Here is a 15,667-nt window from a genome sequence, read left to right as displayed (position 1 = left end):
TTGAGATAGAAAGGTTTTTAATCACAAATAACTCTCCCAAAATTGAATTCGGAAGAACAGAAGGGATTAGATGTGCCTTTTACATTAAAGGAGGTCGAAGAAGCTCTAGGATCACTTCAGAGTAATAAATCTCCAGGAGAAGATGGTTTTCCGCCTGAATTTTACAAAAAGTTTAAAGATTTATTAATTCCTCCTTTTATGGAGCTAATACACCAAGCGGAAAGAACGCATAAACTTCCAGAATCTTTTTCGACAGCTATTTTCATAGTATTGCCAAAAAAAGACAGAGATCTTTTAAAGCCAACATCATATAGACCTATTTCTTTGTTGAACACAGACTATAAAATAATAGCAAAGATTTTATCTAATAGATTATCTAAATACTTACCAAAATTAATACACATGGACCAAACAGGATTTATTAAAAATAGACAATCAGCAGATAATGTAACTCGGTTACTTAGCATAATTCATTTGGCACAAAAGAGGGAAGAAATGAGTGTGGCAGTTGCTTTGGATGCAGAAAAAGCATTTGATAGATTGGAATGGGATTTTTTATTTAAAGTATTGGAAAAATATGGATTAGGAGTATCTTCTATAAAATGGATTAAAACCTTAAATCCTAACCCCAAAGCTAAAGTGGTGACAAATGGCCAAATTTCAACATCATTTCAGTTAACAAGGTCAACTAGACAAGGTTGTCCATTATCACCTGCTTTATTCGTGTTGGCGATAGAACCATTAGCTGAATTAATTAGAACTGACTCAGATATTATGGGTTTCAGAGTTAATCAGGAGGAATATAAGATTAACATTTGCTGATGATGTTCTGATTTATCTAACTAACCCATTGCATTCATTGCGTAAATTATCTTCTAGATTGGAAGAATATGGGAAAATATCAGGGTACAAAATAAATTGGGATAAAAGTGAAATTTTACCCCTTACTAAAGGAGATTATAGTCAATGTTGATTAATAACTCAATTTAGATGGCCGATAAATGGTATTAAGTATTTAGGTATAAGAGTTGATAATGATAAAAAGAATTTACATAAACTAAATTATTTGCCATTACTAAAAAAAATTCAAGAGGATCTTGATAGATGGATGATGTTACCAATAACATTAATAGGTAGAGTCAATGCTATAAAATTTACTCCAAACACTACCAATACAATTACCGCAGAAGTTTTTTCAAGAGTTAAATAAATGTGTGAGGAAATTCCTTTGGAAAGGTAAGATGTCAAGAATATCGTTGGAAAAATTGACATGGAAATTTGACCTAGGAGGGTTACAATTACCAAATTTTAAGAATTATTACAAAGCAAATCAACTTAGATTTATTGCATCTTTTTTTGATGAAGATAAACCGACATGGATTAGAATAGAATTAGATAAAATAGGAGAAAATATACCAGAAGATTTTATATATAAATGGGAATCTAAATGGATACGGGAAAAGAAAGAATCTCCTATACTAAAACATTTGATTGATTTATGGAATAAGATAAATGTTGATGATGAGATAAAGAAATCTTTATTAGCAAAGAGACCTTTAATTCAAAATAAACTTATCCCTTTTACAATGGATAATCAACTTTTATATAACTGGTTTCACAAAGGGATTAGATATATAGGAGACTGTTTTGAAGGAGGTATATTAATGTCATTTGACCAATTAAAGAATAAATATAAAATATCAAGTAACACTCTTTTCTGTTATTTCCAATTAAGGGCTTATTTAAGAGATAAACTGGGTCAAACAATGTTATTGCCGAAACCTAATGAAATAGAAACTTTAATTCATAAAGGAAAAATTAAAAAATTTATTTCTGGTATGTATAATTTGATTCAAAAACAGGCAATTAAACAAGGAATTCATAAGTCAAGACAAAAATGGGAAACTGATTTGAATATTAAAATTGATTAAACAAGTTGGTCAAGATTATGTCTTGACAGTACGACAAATACAATAAATGTTCGACTAAGATTAGTACAATATAACTTTTTACATCAAATATATATTACACCACAAAAAATAAATAGATTAAACTCAAATTTATCTGATCAATGTTTTCGATGTAATCAAGAAATTGGTACTTTTTTTACACTCTACTTGGTCTTGTTTTAAAATTCAACCTTTTTGGACAAATTTAAGAGTTTTACTGGAACAAATTATTGGAATACAACTTCCACATAATCCAACATTATTTTTACTAGGCGATATTGAAGGGATAAAATCGAAATCCAAATTGAATAAATATCAGAAAGAATTCATAAAAATTGCATTGGCAGTAGCCAAAAAGGCTATTGCAGTTACTTGGAAATCAGATTCATACTTAAGTATAGATTGTTGGAAGAATGAAATTTTTAGCTGCATTCCACTTGAAAAAATTACTTACAATTTAAGAGATAAATATGAAATATTTCTGAAAATTTGGCACCCTTATTTACAAAAGATAGGATTAAATATATAGGTGCTCCAAAGATAAAATTATTGGTTATCTGGGGAAAGAAATAAATATACATATTAAAGCTATTATGAACTCCATGGAGCATGTGGGGATCTTCCAATATCCAGGCATTCTTTCTTTCTTTTTTCTTTCTTTCTTTTCTCTTCTCTTTTTTTCTATAGGGATATGTTGGGGGAGGGGTTAAAGGGAGGGGGGAAGGGTTGACAATTTTTTTTCTTTCTGTCACCTATTTGAAAATTCAATAAAAAAGGTTTTTTTAAAAAAGGATAACAGGTCTAGGAAACATTGGTTTTGAGAGATATTGAGACCCTGGTTAAAAAAATGTATAGCAGATTTTGGCAGGTAGGAACAAATGAAATGCTAGAGAGTACTTAAGAAATATATTAAGACTAAAAGGAAACATGAGGTTGTTCTAGCAAACAAGATGAAGAGCTTCTACAAATACATTAAGATGAAAAGGATTGCAAGGGACAAAATTGGTCCTCTAGAAGATCACAATAGTAATCTATATGTGGAGCCCAAAGAGATGGAGAAGATCTAAAATGGATTATTTGCATCTCTATTTACACAGGAGACAGACACAGGATCTATAGAAGTGAGGCAATGTAGCAGTGAGGTCATAGACCATATACAGATTACAGAGGAGGAGGTATTTGCTATCTTGAGGCAAATTAGGGTGGACAAATCCCTAGGGCCAACAAGGTGCTCTCTTGGACTCTATGGGAGGCAAAAGCAGAAATCATCCTTAGCGACAAGTGAGGTACCAGAGGACTGGAGGATAGCTAATGTTGTTCTGCTGTTTAAGAAAGGCCCTAAGAATAAGCCAGGAAATTATAGGCCAGTGAACCTGACATCAATAGTGGGAAAATTATTGTAAGGTATTCTGAGCAACCGATATAAGAATATTTGGATAAACAGAGACTGATTACGGATAGTCAGCATGGCTTTCTGTATGGTAGATTGTGCCTAACCAATCTTAAAAGAGTTTTTCAAGGAAGTTACCAGGAAAGTTGATAAAAGCAAAGTCGTGGATGTTGTCTACATGGACTTCAGCAAGGCATTTTGACAAAGTCAAAGTCAGGTTGGGGTCAAGCTTGGCATTCAAGATGAGGCAGCAAACTGGATTAGACACTGGCTTTGCAGGAGAAGTCAGAGGGTGACAGTAGATGGTTGCCACCTGAATGGGAGCCTGAGACCAGTGGAGTGCTGCAGAGATTGGTGCTGGGTCCATTGTTGTTTGCCATCTATATCAATATTCTGGATGATAACATGGTTAACTGGATCAGCAAATTTACGAATGACACCAAGACTGGGAGTGTAGCGGACAGTGAGGAAGACTATCAAAACTTACAGCAGGATCTGGACCAGCTGGAAAAATGGGCTGAAAAATGACAGATGGTGTTTAATGCAGACAAGTGTGAGGTGTTGAACTTTGGTAGGACCAACCAGGGTAAGTCTTACACAGTGAACATCAGGGCACTAAGGAGTGCAGTAGAACAAAGGGATCTGGGAATACAGGTCCATAATTCATTGAAAGTGGCATCAGAAGAAGATAGGGTTGCAAAGAAAGCTTCTGGCACATTTGCCTTCATAGATCAAAGTACTGAGTACACACGTTGGGATATTATGTAGAAGTTATATAAGAAGTTGGTGATGCTTAATTTGGAGTATTGTGTTCAGTTTTGGTCAGGTACCTACAGCAGAAATGTCACTAAGATTGAAAGAGTACAAAAAATTTACAAGGATGTTGCTGGGACTGGAGGACCTGAGTTATAAGTAAAGTCTGAATAAGTTATAACTTTATTCCATAGAATGTAGAAGACTGAGGGGAAGATTTGATAGAAGTGTATAAACTATGAGGGAAGAGGATAGATGCAAGCAGGCTTTTTGCCACTGAGGCTGGATGAGACTACAACTAGAAGTCATGGGTTAAGGGTTAAAGGTGAAATGTTTTAGGGGAACGTGAAGGGAAACTTCCTCACTAAGGGGATGGTGAGTGTGTAGAACTTACTGCCAGGGCAAGTGCTAGATACAATTTCAATTTCAGCATTTATGGCAAGTTTGGATAGGTACATGGATGGGAGGGGTATGGAGTACTATGGTTTGGATGCAGGTTGATGGGTCTAGGTAATTTAAATGGTTCAGCATGGACTAGATGGAACAAAGGGCCCTTTTCTGTGTACTTTTCTATGACTCTATGACCTCCAGCGATCATCCAGAAGTGCAATGCTTTACAGGGCCAAAAAATAGGAAGATCGAGGTTCTATTCACTACTGTCTACTACCACTGAGTTTATACAATCTCCCCATGACTGTGTGGGTTTCCTCTGGGTGTTCCAGTTATCTCCTACATTCCAAAGACATACTGGTTAGGGTTAGTGAGTCGTGGGCTTGCTGTTAGTACTGGAAGCATAGCAACACACATGGGCTACCCCCAACACATTCTCAGACTGTCACTGATGCAAATGGCGCATTCCACTGTATATTTCAATGTACATGTGACAAATAATTCTAATCTTCAATATTTAATCTTTAAGACAGAACTGTCCATTCCAATACTCTGCTGGTAACACTTTACCCTCCAGAAGCTCAAGCAAAACTCTGATGCTCCCATTCTTAACAAAACTTCAGTTGCAATCACTCATCACATCTGTGTTTCCTCATCTTTTAAAGACCATGAGGTCATAGTCAGCCCACTGAGTGACTCCAGCATTCCATCATGGCTGAGTTATTATCCCTTTCTCCTGCCTTCTCTCCATAACATCTGACACCCTTACTAATCAAGAACTTATTGGCCTCCACTTTAAGTATACACGACAACTCGGCCTCCACAGTTATCTGTAGTAATGAATTTCACAGGTTCATCACCCTCTGGCTAAAGAAATTCTCAACTGTTCTAGAGGAACATCCTTGTATTCTGAGGCCATGCCTTCATGTCCTAGACTCCCCAAACATCCTCCCCACATCCACTCTTTCTAGGCCTTTGAATATTCGAAAGGTTTCAATGAGATCCCCCCCACCCCATCCCAATTCTTTTAAACTCCAGCAAGTACCATTCCAGAGCCTTCAAACACTCTTCATTTCATTCCCAGGATACTTCTCGTAAATCTCCTCTTCAATGTTTACAATACTCGAAGTGTGGTCTGACCAATGTCTTATAAAGCCTCAACATTACATCTTTCTTTTATATTCTAGTCCTCCTGAAATGAATGCCAACATTGAATTTGCTTTCCTTACCGCCAACTCAATCTGCAAGTTAACCTATAAGGAATTCTGCACAGCAATGACTCTCGAGCTATGTAACATTTCAATTTTCAGCATTTTCACTGTTTTCAAATGATTCTGTGCCTTGAACATACTCAATCACTTCATTAGATCTTGACTGACGTGTACCATAACCGCTGCAATAGTTTCAAACCACTTCAAACCGACCAGAGGAAATCTTCAAAAAGTGGTGCCTCAAGGCAGCAGCATCCATCATTAAAGACCTTCATCACCCGGGACTCGCCTTCTTCTCATTACTACCATCAGGGAGGAGGTACAGGAGCCTGAAGACCCACATTCATCATTTAAGGAACAGCCTCTTCCCCTCAACCATAAGATTTCTGAACACTCCATGAACACCACTTCACTATTATACTCTCTTTGCACTTTTTTAAAATACATCTCTTATTGTAACTTACAGCAACAAAACCAGCAAATTTCACACATGTCAGTGATAATTAACCCAATTCCAAATTCTGGTTCTGCTATTTAGCCTATACAGGTTCCAAGCATTTCATGTTGGATCTCAGCATCAACAGTTTCTTGAGAAATTCCAAACTTTCATTACCATTTTCACAAAGAGGTGGTTTAGAAAATTATCTCAAAATTCTAAGCTCAGGTAACAATGTTTGGGTGAATTCACAGAGTGCATATTAGACAATATAAGGGAAAGCAATAGTGGAAAATCTGGCCCTTTAAACCTGCTCTGATGTTCATCAGGATTGTGCCTTGCCATCTACCTCAAACACTAATTCCCTTCATATTTCTGTTTTGAATGAACTCCATGATTCAGCCCTTTGAGGTGGAGAACTCACCTTTTGAGTACAAAAATTTCTAGTCTCCAGGATCAGAAAATTGAGGAACCAACATGTGAACAAGCTTGGTTGAGTACTGTGTAGAGAAAGATTGAATTGAGGGAACAGTGATCATAATATGATGGGTTTTACATAAAAGTTTAAAGTGATTTAATTGAACTTAAATTTGGTGATTTAAATTTGAATAGTGCAAGGACAAAAATCAGGAGTTCTCTCTGGCAGACTTGGAACTGACTAAAAGGTATGACATAAATGCTAATATATACACTCAGTGGCCAAGTTAATAGGCACCTCCTGTACCTAATGCAACACACACTAAGCGCTAAGGAACTCAACAGGTCAGGCAGCACATTTGGAAAAGAATAAACAGTTGATGTTTCAGGCCGAGACCCTTCTTCAGGACTCCCGTATATAATTAACATGTTTATAGTCTTATGCTGCCATAGCCCATCCACTCCGAGGTTTAATGCATTGTGTATTCAGAAATGTTCTTCTGCACACCACCATTGTAAAACATGTTTTTTTTGAGTTATTCTTGTCTTCCTGTCAGCTTGAACCAGTCTGCCATTCTCCTCCGAACCCTCTCATTAACAAGGCATTTTCGCTCACAGAACTGTTCTCACTGGATTTTCATTTTCCCCATTCTCTATAAACTACAGAACTATTGTGCATGAAAATCGTAGGAAACCAGCAGTTTCTGAAATACTCAAACCACCCTGTCTGGCACCAACAATTAAATCTATGGTCGAAGTCACTTAAATCACATTTCTTCCCCATTCTGAACTTTTGTCTGAACAACAGCCGAACCTCTTAACCATGTCTACTCAAGTTGCTGCCACATAGATTAGCTGATTAGATATTTACATTAAAGACAGGTATACAGGTGTACCTAATAGAGTACATACACCCTTATGAGGGAATAAAAACAGAAAATGTGGTCCAGCCAATAAAAATAACATCATTGGAACATAGGACAAGACATCAATTGATATGGAATGGTAAAGTAGAATGCATGGCCAGTGGGAATCAAAACAGATAATAATGAATAGATTAATTGAAGTTAATGAGGATCCCTTACAGACTAAGTCAGGAGAAATTATATTGTGGAATAAAGAACTGGACGGGGAATTAAAGTGAACATTCTGTGTCTGTCTACAGAAGAGCTTCTAGAAAAACTGCAGAATTAAAGAAATAAATGAAGAAATGAATAGGACTGATAGGCAATAATCTTCGGGGCCTGATGACTCGACTCTCAGAATTAAAGAGTTAATATATGTAGAGCATTTGATGGCTCTGGGCCTGTACTCACTGGAGTTTAGAAGAATGAGGGAGGATCTCATTGAAACCTATCAAATATTGAAAGGCCTAGGTAGAAGAGGATGTGGAGAAGATGTTTTCTGTGGTGAGGGTGTCTAGGACAAGAGGACACAGCCTCAGAATACAAGGATCTCCCTCTAGAACAGAGATGAGGAAAATTTCTTTAGCCAGAGGGTGGTGAACCTGTGGAGTTCATTACCACGGATGGCAATGAAGGCCAAGTCATTGGGTATATTTAAAGTAGAGGTTGATAGGTTATTGCTTAGTGACGGTGTCAATGATTACGGGGAGAAGGCAGGAGAATGGGATTGAGAGGGATAATAAATCAGTCACAATGGAAGGGCAGAGCAGACTCAATGGGCCAAATGGCCTTATCCTACTCCTATGACACGGTGTTATAGAATCATAAGTGTCTATTGGACAAGGCTCTGGAAATTGTGGATGCAATGGACATCCTTTGTCTCCGGTGGATTCTAACTCTCAAGCCTGGAAGGAAGTAAATTATTTAACAAAGGAGGGAGCAAGAAAACTAGCTATCAGTTAGTCTGATATCAGTAGTTGGCAAGATGTTAGAATGTGTATTAAAGAAATGGTATTAGGGCACTTAGAAACTTAAATATACATTCTAACATTTTGCTAACTACTGATATCAGACTAAGTGATAGCTAATTCCTGTTGATGCTGCCCAGTCCTATTGTAAGAAATGGTATGAGGGCACTTGGAAACTTACAATAGGACTGGGCAGGGTCAACAGGAATTGCGAAATCAAAATCACACATGTTTGAAGCATAGTAACAACAAACCCAGTTAATAGGGTGTTGCTGGACTTTCAGAGGCTTTTAAAGGTTGCTAGGCAAAATTAAATTAGATTATGCAGCAACAGAGGAAATGTACAGGTGTACAGCGAGGACTGGTAAAGGATTGAGAATGGGAAGTAGAAAAACACTGGGTCATTTTCAGGTTGGGGTGCAACAGGGATTGTTCACAATTACTACTAATGGCTAGAATGAGGGGATCGTGTGCAATATATCCAGATTTGCTGCAGATACCAAAACAAGTGGTAGTGTGTGTATGAAAAGGATGCAGAGAAGTTTTACGTAAGGAGTTTGTATGTTCTCCCCATGACTGTGTGAGATTCCTTCAGATTCTCCAGTTTCCTCCCATGTTCCAAAGATGTATGGGCTACAGTTACTGATCTGTGGGCATGCTATGTTGGCATCTGAGACATGGAGACACTTGCGGGCTGGCCCCAGCACAATCCTTGCTGATTTGATTTGACACAAATGACGCATGTCACTGTATGTTTTGATGCACGTGTGACAAAGAAAACCAGATCTCTAAAAAGCTTCTTTTTCATCCATGATCTACTCTTCTATCAGATTCCTTCTTCTCCACCCTTTGCCTTTTCTACTTATCACCTCCCAGCTTCTTACTTCATTCTCACTCCCCCACCCACCTGCCTTATCACCTTCCAGCTTGTTCTCCTTCCATACCCACACTTTCTTACTCTGGCATCTTCCCCATTCCTTTCCAGTCCGAAACGTCAGCTGTTTATTCCTTTCCATAGATGCTGTCTGACCTGCTGAGATGCCCCAGCATTTTGTGTGTGGGAATCTAATGTGGAAAAATGTTAAGGTCATCAACTTTGGCAGAGAGAAAAATACTAGGTAGATTCTCTTAAAACATGGAAAGACTGAAAGGTGCTAGTGGGTGTCCTTGTATCTGAATTACAGGTGGCTGATCTTCAGGTACAGCAAGCAAGGAGAAAGGCAAACAAGTACATTGGCTTTTATTGGAGGAGGATTGAAGAACAAGAGCTGAAGTGCCTGGCTCAAGTTAGGGAGGAACATGGTGACACCACATCTACAACACTGTGTGAAGCTCTACTCTCCTGCTTAAGATTCAACATTGTTTATTGTCAGTACATGAGTGTAAAGGAGAATGAAATGAATTTTACCCTGGATCCGATGCAGGTAAAAAAACACAATAAATATAAAGAAAACATAAAACACAATAAACATATAATCCTATAAAACAATGTACAAGTAACTGTTATGTACATAGAGTGACACTGGGTGTGTGTGTAGTGATGTTGGGGTGGGTTAATGGATGGAGGAATCAATCAAAGTAAGTTATTATCAAAGTTATGCTACCCCGAGCTTCATCTTCTTGCGGGCATTCACAGTAAATACAAAGAAACACAACAGAATCGAGGAAAAAAGTCTGCACGCAGGACAGACAAAATGCAAAAGGCTGATGTAATCACGAAAGAAAAGCACACTAGCCGCTCCACTTCGCCAGGAGCTTGAGATTTACGTCACCAAAGAGTTTTGCATGTTTCTACAGATGTATAGTGGGGAGTATTTGCATCACAGCCTGCTATGGTGGCTCCAGTGCACAAGAGCACATAAGGGTAGAAGACTCAGCCAGTTCTATTAAGAATACAACCCTCCAAACCATCGAGGATATCTTCAAGAGATAGTGCCTCAAGAAGGCAGCATCTATTATTAAGGACAGTCACGTTCCAGAACATGAACATTGGATCAGCAACTTTGCTGATGATACAAAGATTGGAGGTGTAGTGCACAGTAAGGTTTTCAAAGCTTGCAGAGAATTTTGAACCAGCTGGAAAAATGGCAGATGGAGTTTAATACAAACATGTGTGAGGTATTGCACATTGGAAGGACAAACCAAGGTAGAACATACAAGGTAAATGGTAGGGCACTGAGGAGTGCAGTAGAACACAGGGATTTGGGAATACAGATACAAAATTCCCTATAAGTGGCGTCACAGGTAGGTAGGGTCATAAAGAGAGCTTTTGGTACATTGACCTTTATAAATCAAAGTATGGAGTATAAGAGTTGGAATGTTATGGTGAGGTTGTACAAGACATTGATGAGGCTGAATTTGAAGTATTGTATGCAGTTTTGGTCACCAAATTACAGGAAGGATATTAATAAGGTTGAAAGAGTGCAGAGAAGGTTTACAAGGTTATCGCCGGGACTTGAGAAACTGAGTTACAGAGAAAGATTGAATAGGTTAGGACTTTATTCCCTGGAGCATAGAAGAATGAGGGGAGATTTGATAGAGGTATATAAAGTTATGATGGATATAGATAGAGTGAATGCAAGCAGGCTTTTTCCACTGAGGCTAGGGGAGAAAAAAACCAGAGGACATGGGTTAAAGGTGAAGGGGGAAAAGTTTAAAGGGAACATTGCGGGGGGCTTCTTCATACAGAGAGTGGTGGGAGTGTGGAATGAGCTGCCAGATGCAGTGGTAAATGCGGGCTCACTTTTAACATTTAAGAAAAACTTGGGACAGATACATGGATGAGAGGTGTATGGAGGGATATGGTCCAGGTGCGGGTCAGTGGGACTAAGCAGCAAAATGATTTGGCACAGCCAAGAAGGGCCAAAAGGCCTGTTTCTGCACTGTAATGTTCTATGGTTCTATGTCTACTTTGCGTTACTGACGAACCCCCACTTAACGAATTAGGAACAGCTTCTTCCCCGTCATCAGATTTCTGAACAGTCCATGAATTCACGAACCTTACCTCATTTTTTTGCACTATTTATTTATTTAGTCATTAATATAATTTTATGCCCTTGTACTGTACTGCTGAACAAAGTTTACGTCATCTAACTCGGTGATAATAAACCTGATTCTGGATCGGGGGTAACAGAGCGAATGGTGCTGGAGTAGAAGATCAGCATTATACACCTGTATCTGTCCCCACCTCCCCACTAGTTGACATAGGGCAGACACACAGTTTGTGTCAATTATTTAAACCAGTTTTTTATATTATTTAGCGATACAGAGCGAGACAGGCTCATCCGGCCCAACGAGGCGCACCATCAACCCACCGATTTAACACCTATTTTAACCGGTTAACAGACCTGTGTGGTGACTCCAGAATTACGAACACCTGGTCTTTGTTGCCCGGATCGGACATTTACCCCCTTCCCTTCTAAAACCACGGGTGCTACACTCTCTCAGGGCCATTAATCCAGATTCACTGGCTGCTTTCGGTCACCGCTGATTTGGTTTTGGAGGAGATGGGGTAACCTGCGAGGGGAAGGGCCGGGCCCGCCGTGGGGGAGGGGAACTGAGTTCACCTGTTTCGGCTTTGCAGCGTCACCAGCCGCCGCTCACGGGCCCCGAGCGCACTGATCAGGGCCCGCCCATGCAGCGCAGGCCGCGACCTACCACCCTCCCCCCCACCGCCACCCTCTACTCGCCGCAGCTACACGGCCTGTTAGTTTATCCGAAGGGAACGAAGCACTCCATCGCAACTCACCGCTCATCTCACCAGGTCCACTTCATTGCCGTCCAAGCAGGATGTAACCGACCAGTCCTCCGGCCGAAGGCGGCGCTGCCGCGGGGCCGGGAAGACTTCGGATGGTCCTCCGGCCAAGGGTGGCGCTACAGCGGGAAGGCTTCGGGTGGTCCTTTTGCCGCAAGGCGGCGATATACGAGGTAATGAAACTTGGCTGCGGGAGTGAGGGTTCCTTCTGTCACGTGATAGTGATCCTTGCCAATGGAAATACGCCATTGGAAATATGTCAGGTGTGATATTCCAAGAGAGAAAGAAATAAATATTTTGCATGTATTGGAATTTAAATCAGAAGGCTGAAATAACATCTGTAGGGAAAAAACACACAGTCCAATGTTTGGGGTTGAGATCTTGCCTGATGCTCTGTAGATGAGGTTTGACTGAGTTCTTCCAGACTTCTCTTTTTTTTGTGTTCTAGGTCCAGCATCCGCATCTTCTTTGCCTTCAGAATCCAGGATAGATAGATAGATACTTTATTCATCCCCATGGGGAAATTCAACTTTTTTCCAATGTCCCATACACTTGTTGTAGCAAAACTAATTACATACAATACTTAACTCAGTAAAAAATATGATATGCATCTAAATCACTATCTCAAAAAGCATTAATAATAACTTTTAAAAAGTACTTGAGTCCTGGCGGTAGAATTGTAAAGCCTAATGGCATTGGGGAGTATTGACCTCTTCATCCTGTCTGAGGAGCATTGCATCGATAGTAACCTGTCGCTGAAACTGCTTCTCTGTCTCTGGATGGTGCTATGTAGAGGATGTTCAGAGTTATCCATAATTGACCGTAGCCTACTCAGCGCCCTTCGCTCAGCTACCGATGTTAAACTCTCCAGTACTTTGCCCACGACAGAGCCCGCCTTCCTTACCAGCTTATTAAGTCGTGAGGCGTCCCTCTTCTTAATGCTTCCTCCCCAACACGCCACCACAAAGAAGAGGGCGCTCTCCACAACTGACCTATAGAACATCTTCAGCATCTCACTACAGACATTGAATGACGCCAACCTTCTTAGGAAGTACAGTCGACTCTGTGCCTTCCTGCACAAGGCATCTGTGTTGGCAGTCCAGTCAAGCTTCTCGTCTAACTGTACTCCCAGATACTTGTAGGTCTTAACCTGCTCCACACATTCTCCATTAATGATCACTGGCTCCATATGAGGCCTAGATCTCCTAAAGTCCACCACCATCTCCTTGGTCTTGGTGATATTGAGACGCAGGTAGTTTGAGTTGCACCATATCACAAAGTCCTGTATCAGTTTCCTATACTCCTCCTCCTGTCCATTCCTGACACACCCCACTATGGCCGTGTCATCAGCGAACTTCTGCACATGGCAGGACTCGGTTCCACTAGTTCTGAGATGGAGGTTGTTGTGGGGAGTGCAGACTTTGATAAAGATAGCAGCTAGTAGGTGAGTATTTTGTGAACTGGCTATGTTTCTTCCAGTGTCTCCTTTTGGATGTTTGTGTCAAATCTGACAAATGGGTGAGGTGAACAAATAAGAAGGCAGATTAGAGAACCATTCATTAATTATGTATTCAAATAGTTTAATTGAATAACATCTGCTTACGCAAGACTGCATTCTAGAAAATGTGACGTCTGCAAGAACAGTTCCTAATTTCACTAGGAGCTGTAATATAATAGCAACTGGGTTACTTGAGACTGTGACTGCTTGAGGCTGAGCAACCTGGAAAAATCTCAAATTCAACCCAGAGAGTGTTGTTAATTGGGTTGACTTCTGCGATATTCCTTGGGGCAATGAGCAGGAAGTGGAGAGGTGGCCTGGATTTCCACCTGAAGCTCAACCAAGCCAGGTGCAAGAGCAGCTGTTGATGAGGACAGGCAGCAGGGTTAATTGCTATCATTGACCCATTCAGTCAGATATGGCCCACAGTGGTAGTATCATCTTGTAAACCAGTAGATGGAGTCAGAGCAGGACTAGACATGCAGGGAGCAGAATGAGGCCATTCAGCCCATCGAGTCTGTTCCACCAATCCAGCATAGCTGATTTGTTATCCCTCTCAACCTCATTCTCATGCCTTCTCCACATAACCTTCCACATCCTTACTGATAAAGAACCTAACAATTTCTGCTTTAAGTATATTTAATGACTTGGCCTCCACGGCATTCTGACGATGAGTTCCACAGACTTGCCACATTTCTGGCTTAAAAAGAAATCCTCATTGCTGTTCTAATGGGCATCCTTGCATTCTGAGTCTGTGCCTTCTGGTCCTAGACTCCCCACTATAGGAAACATCCTTTCCAAGTCCACTATGTTATGTACCCCGTAACTGGGTTACCAAACCAGCAGAAATGGAATACACGTTAGAGTCTGTAATTACTAGTAACTAATAAAGTTTATTAGCAAACTAAGTAATACAGTACAAAAATAAAATGCAAATATGTACATATTACAGGTTAGCAATTATATATATACAGAAGTGTGGTAAAAGGAATCAAAAACCAAGCTCCTCCAAAGTCTAGGGGTAAATGAATAGTCTTAGGAGATGATGAAAGTTCAGTTCAGTTTAGCTTAGGTCGAAGTAGTTGCTGGTGTAACGTTGGAGAGAGAGAGAGAGTGAGAGTGAGCGAGATCTGAGCAGCTGCAGCAGGAAAACCTGCCGTTGTCTTCTTGTTCTGTTATACTGATGTGGTCATTCGGATATGACCCCTCCGTTCTCAGCTAGACCATTCTTCCATGGTGGACTCGTCACTCTGGCGTGAGTGGACACACAGACAAGCTCCCACCGGTCCTGCCGTCACACTGTGAGCTTTGTGACCGATCTCCTGATTGGGTCCTCCAAGCCCCCACCTTCCTGTGGGTGCACAACACACTTGCAGTGTCTCGTGGCGTGTCTGCTGGTGTCTCAGCAGACCCGTCTTTTATCTCCCCTGCTGGGGTATCAGCCATCCATCAACTGACCATGTCCATCAAACTGGCCACTCCCTCCTGTCTCAGCAGGCACCTGGCATCACTCTGCCGCGTCAGCAGGGATCCACACAAACAGGCCAAATGTCCTTGGCGTTAAAGTCAACAATTAGCAAAGAAGCCATAATACTAAATCATCCATGGAGCCATAGCTTTAATCCTTGTCTCTCTCTCTCCCGTCTGCAGCAGGATGGTGCCTCCCCCCCCCCCCACCCCTTCATCTCTCTCTCTCGTTAGCAGCATAGTTCGCGGGGGGGGGGTCAACTCTGGACCCCATCTCCATCTGGTTTTCTCATCACACATAATACACCCACCCTTAAAAGAATTTTTTACCGGGGGGGAAAGTTCAATAGTAAGGCACATCACAGAGTCTAATATAATACAGAAGTAGTCATTAACTAACAGAGTAATACAGAGGATTTTTAAAACTAACACCTAGATAAACAATAAGCAATTACGTTGTCAGTTCCTTTTATATTTTTATCTTCACATCAAATTCTTGTAATATCAGACTCCAACTTAGTAATTGTTT

At 40.3% G+C, this 15,667-nt stretch overlaps 1 protein-coding gene across 3 annotated transcripts in view; it reads right to left on the bottom strand.

Moving 5' to 3' along the window:
• Positions 1–12,286, bottom strand: part of LOC140728155 (islet cell autoantigen 1-like protein) — a 137,917-nt gene extending 125,631 nt beyond the window's left edge. For 2 of the 3 annotated variants that reach the window (XM_073046410.1, XM_073046412.1), the window contains exon 1: positions 12,168–12,286. The gene's annotated coding sequence lies outside the window, so the exon portion shown is untranslated. Of the gene's footprint in view, positions 1–11,766; positions 11,896–12,167 lie in introns of those variants that run through there. The other variant, XM_073046411.1, reaches the window with a different exon arrangement.
• Positions 12,287–15,667: the final 3,381 nt, after the last annotated feature.

Source organism: Hemitrygon akajei, chromosome 5, assembly GCF_048418815.1.
Source record: "Hemitrygon akajei chromosome 5, sHemAka1.3, whole genome shotgun sequence".
In the NCBI taxonomy this organism is placed as follows: domain Eukaryota; kingdom Metazoa; phylum Chordata; class Chondrichthyes; order Myliobatiformes; family Dasyatidae; genus Hemitrygon; species Hemitrygon akajei.
Note: the sequence above shows the minus strand (reverse complement) of the source record. Positions and strands in the feature narration are given on the sequence as shown.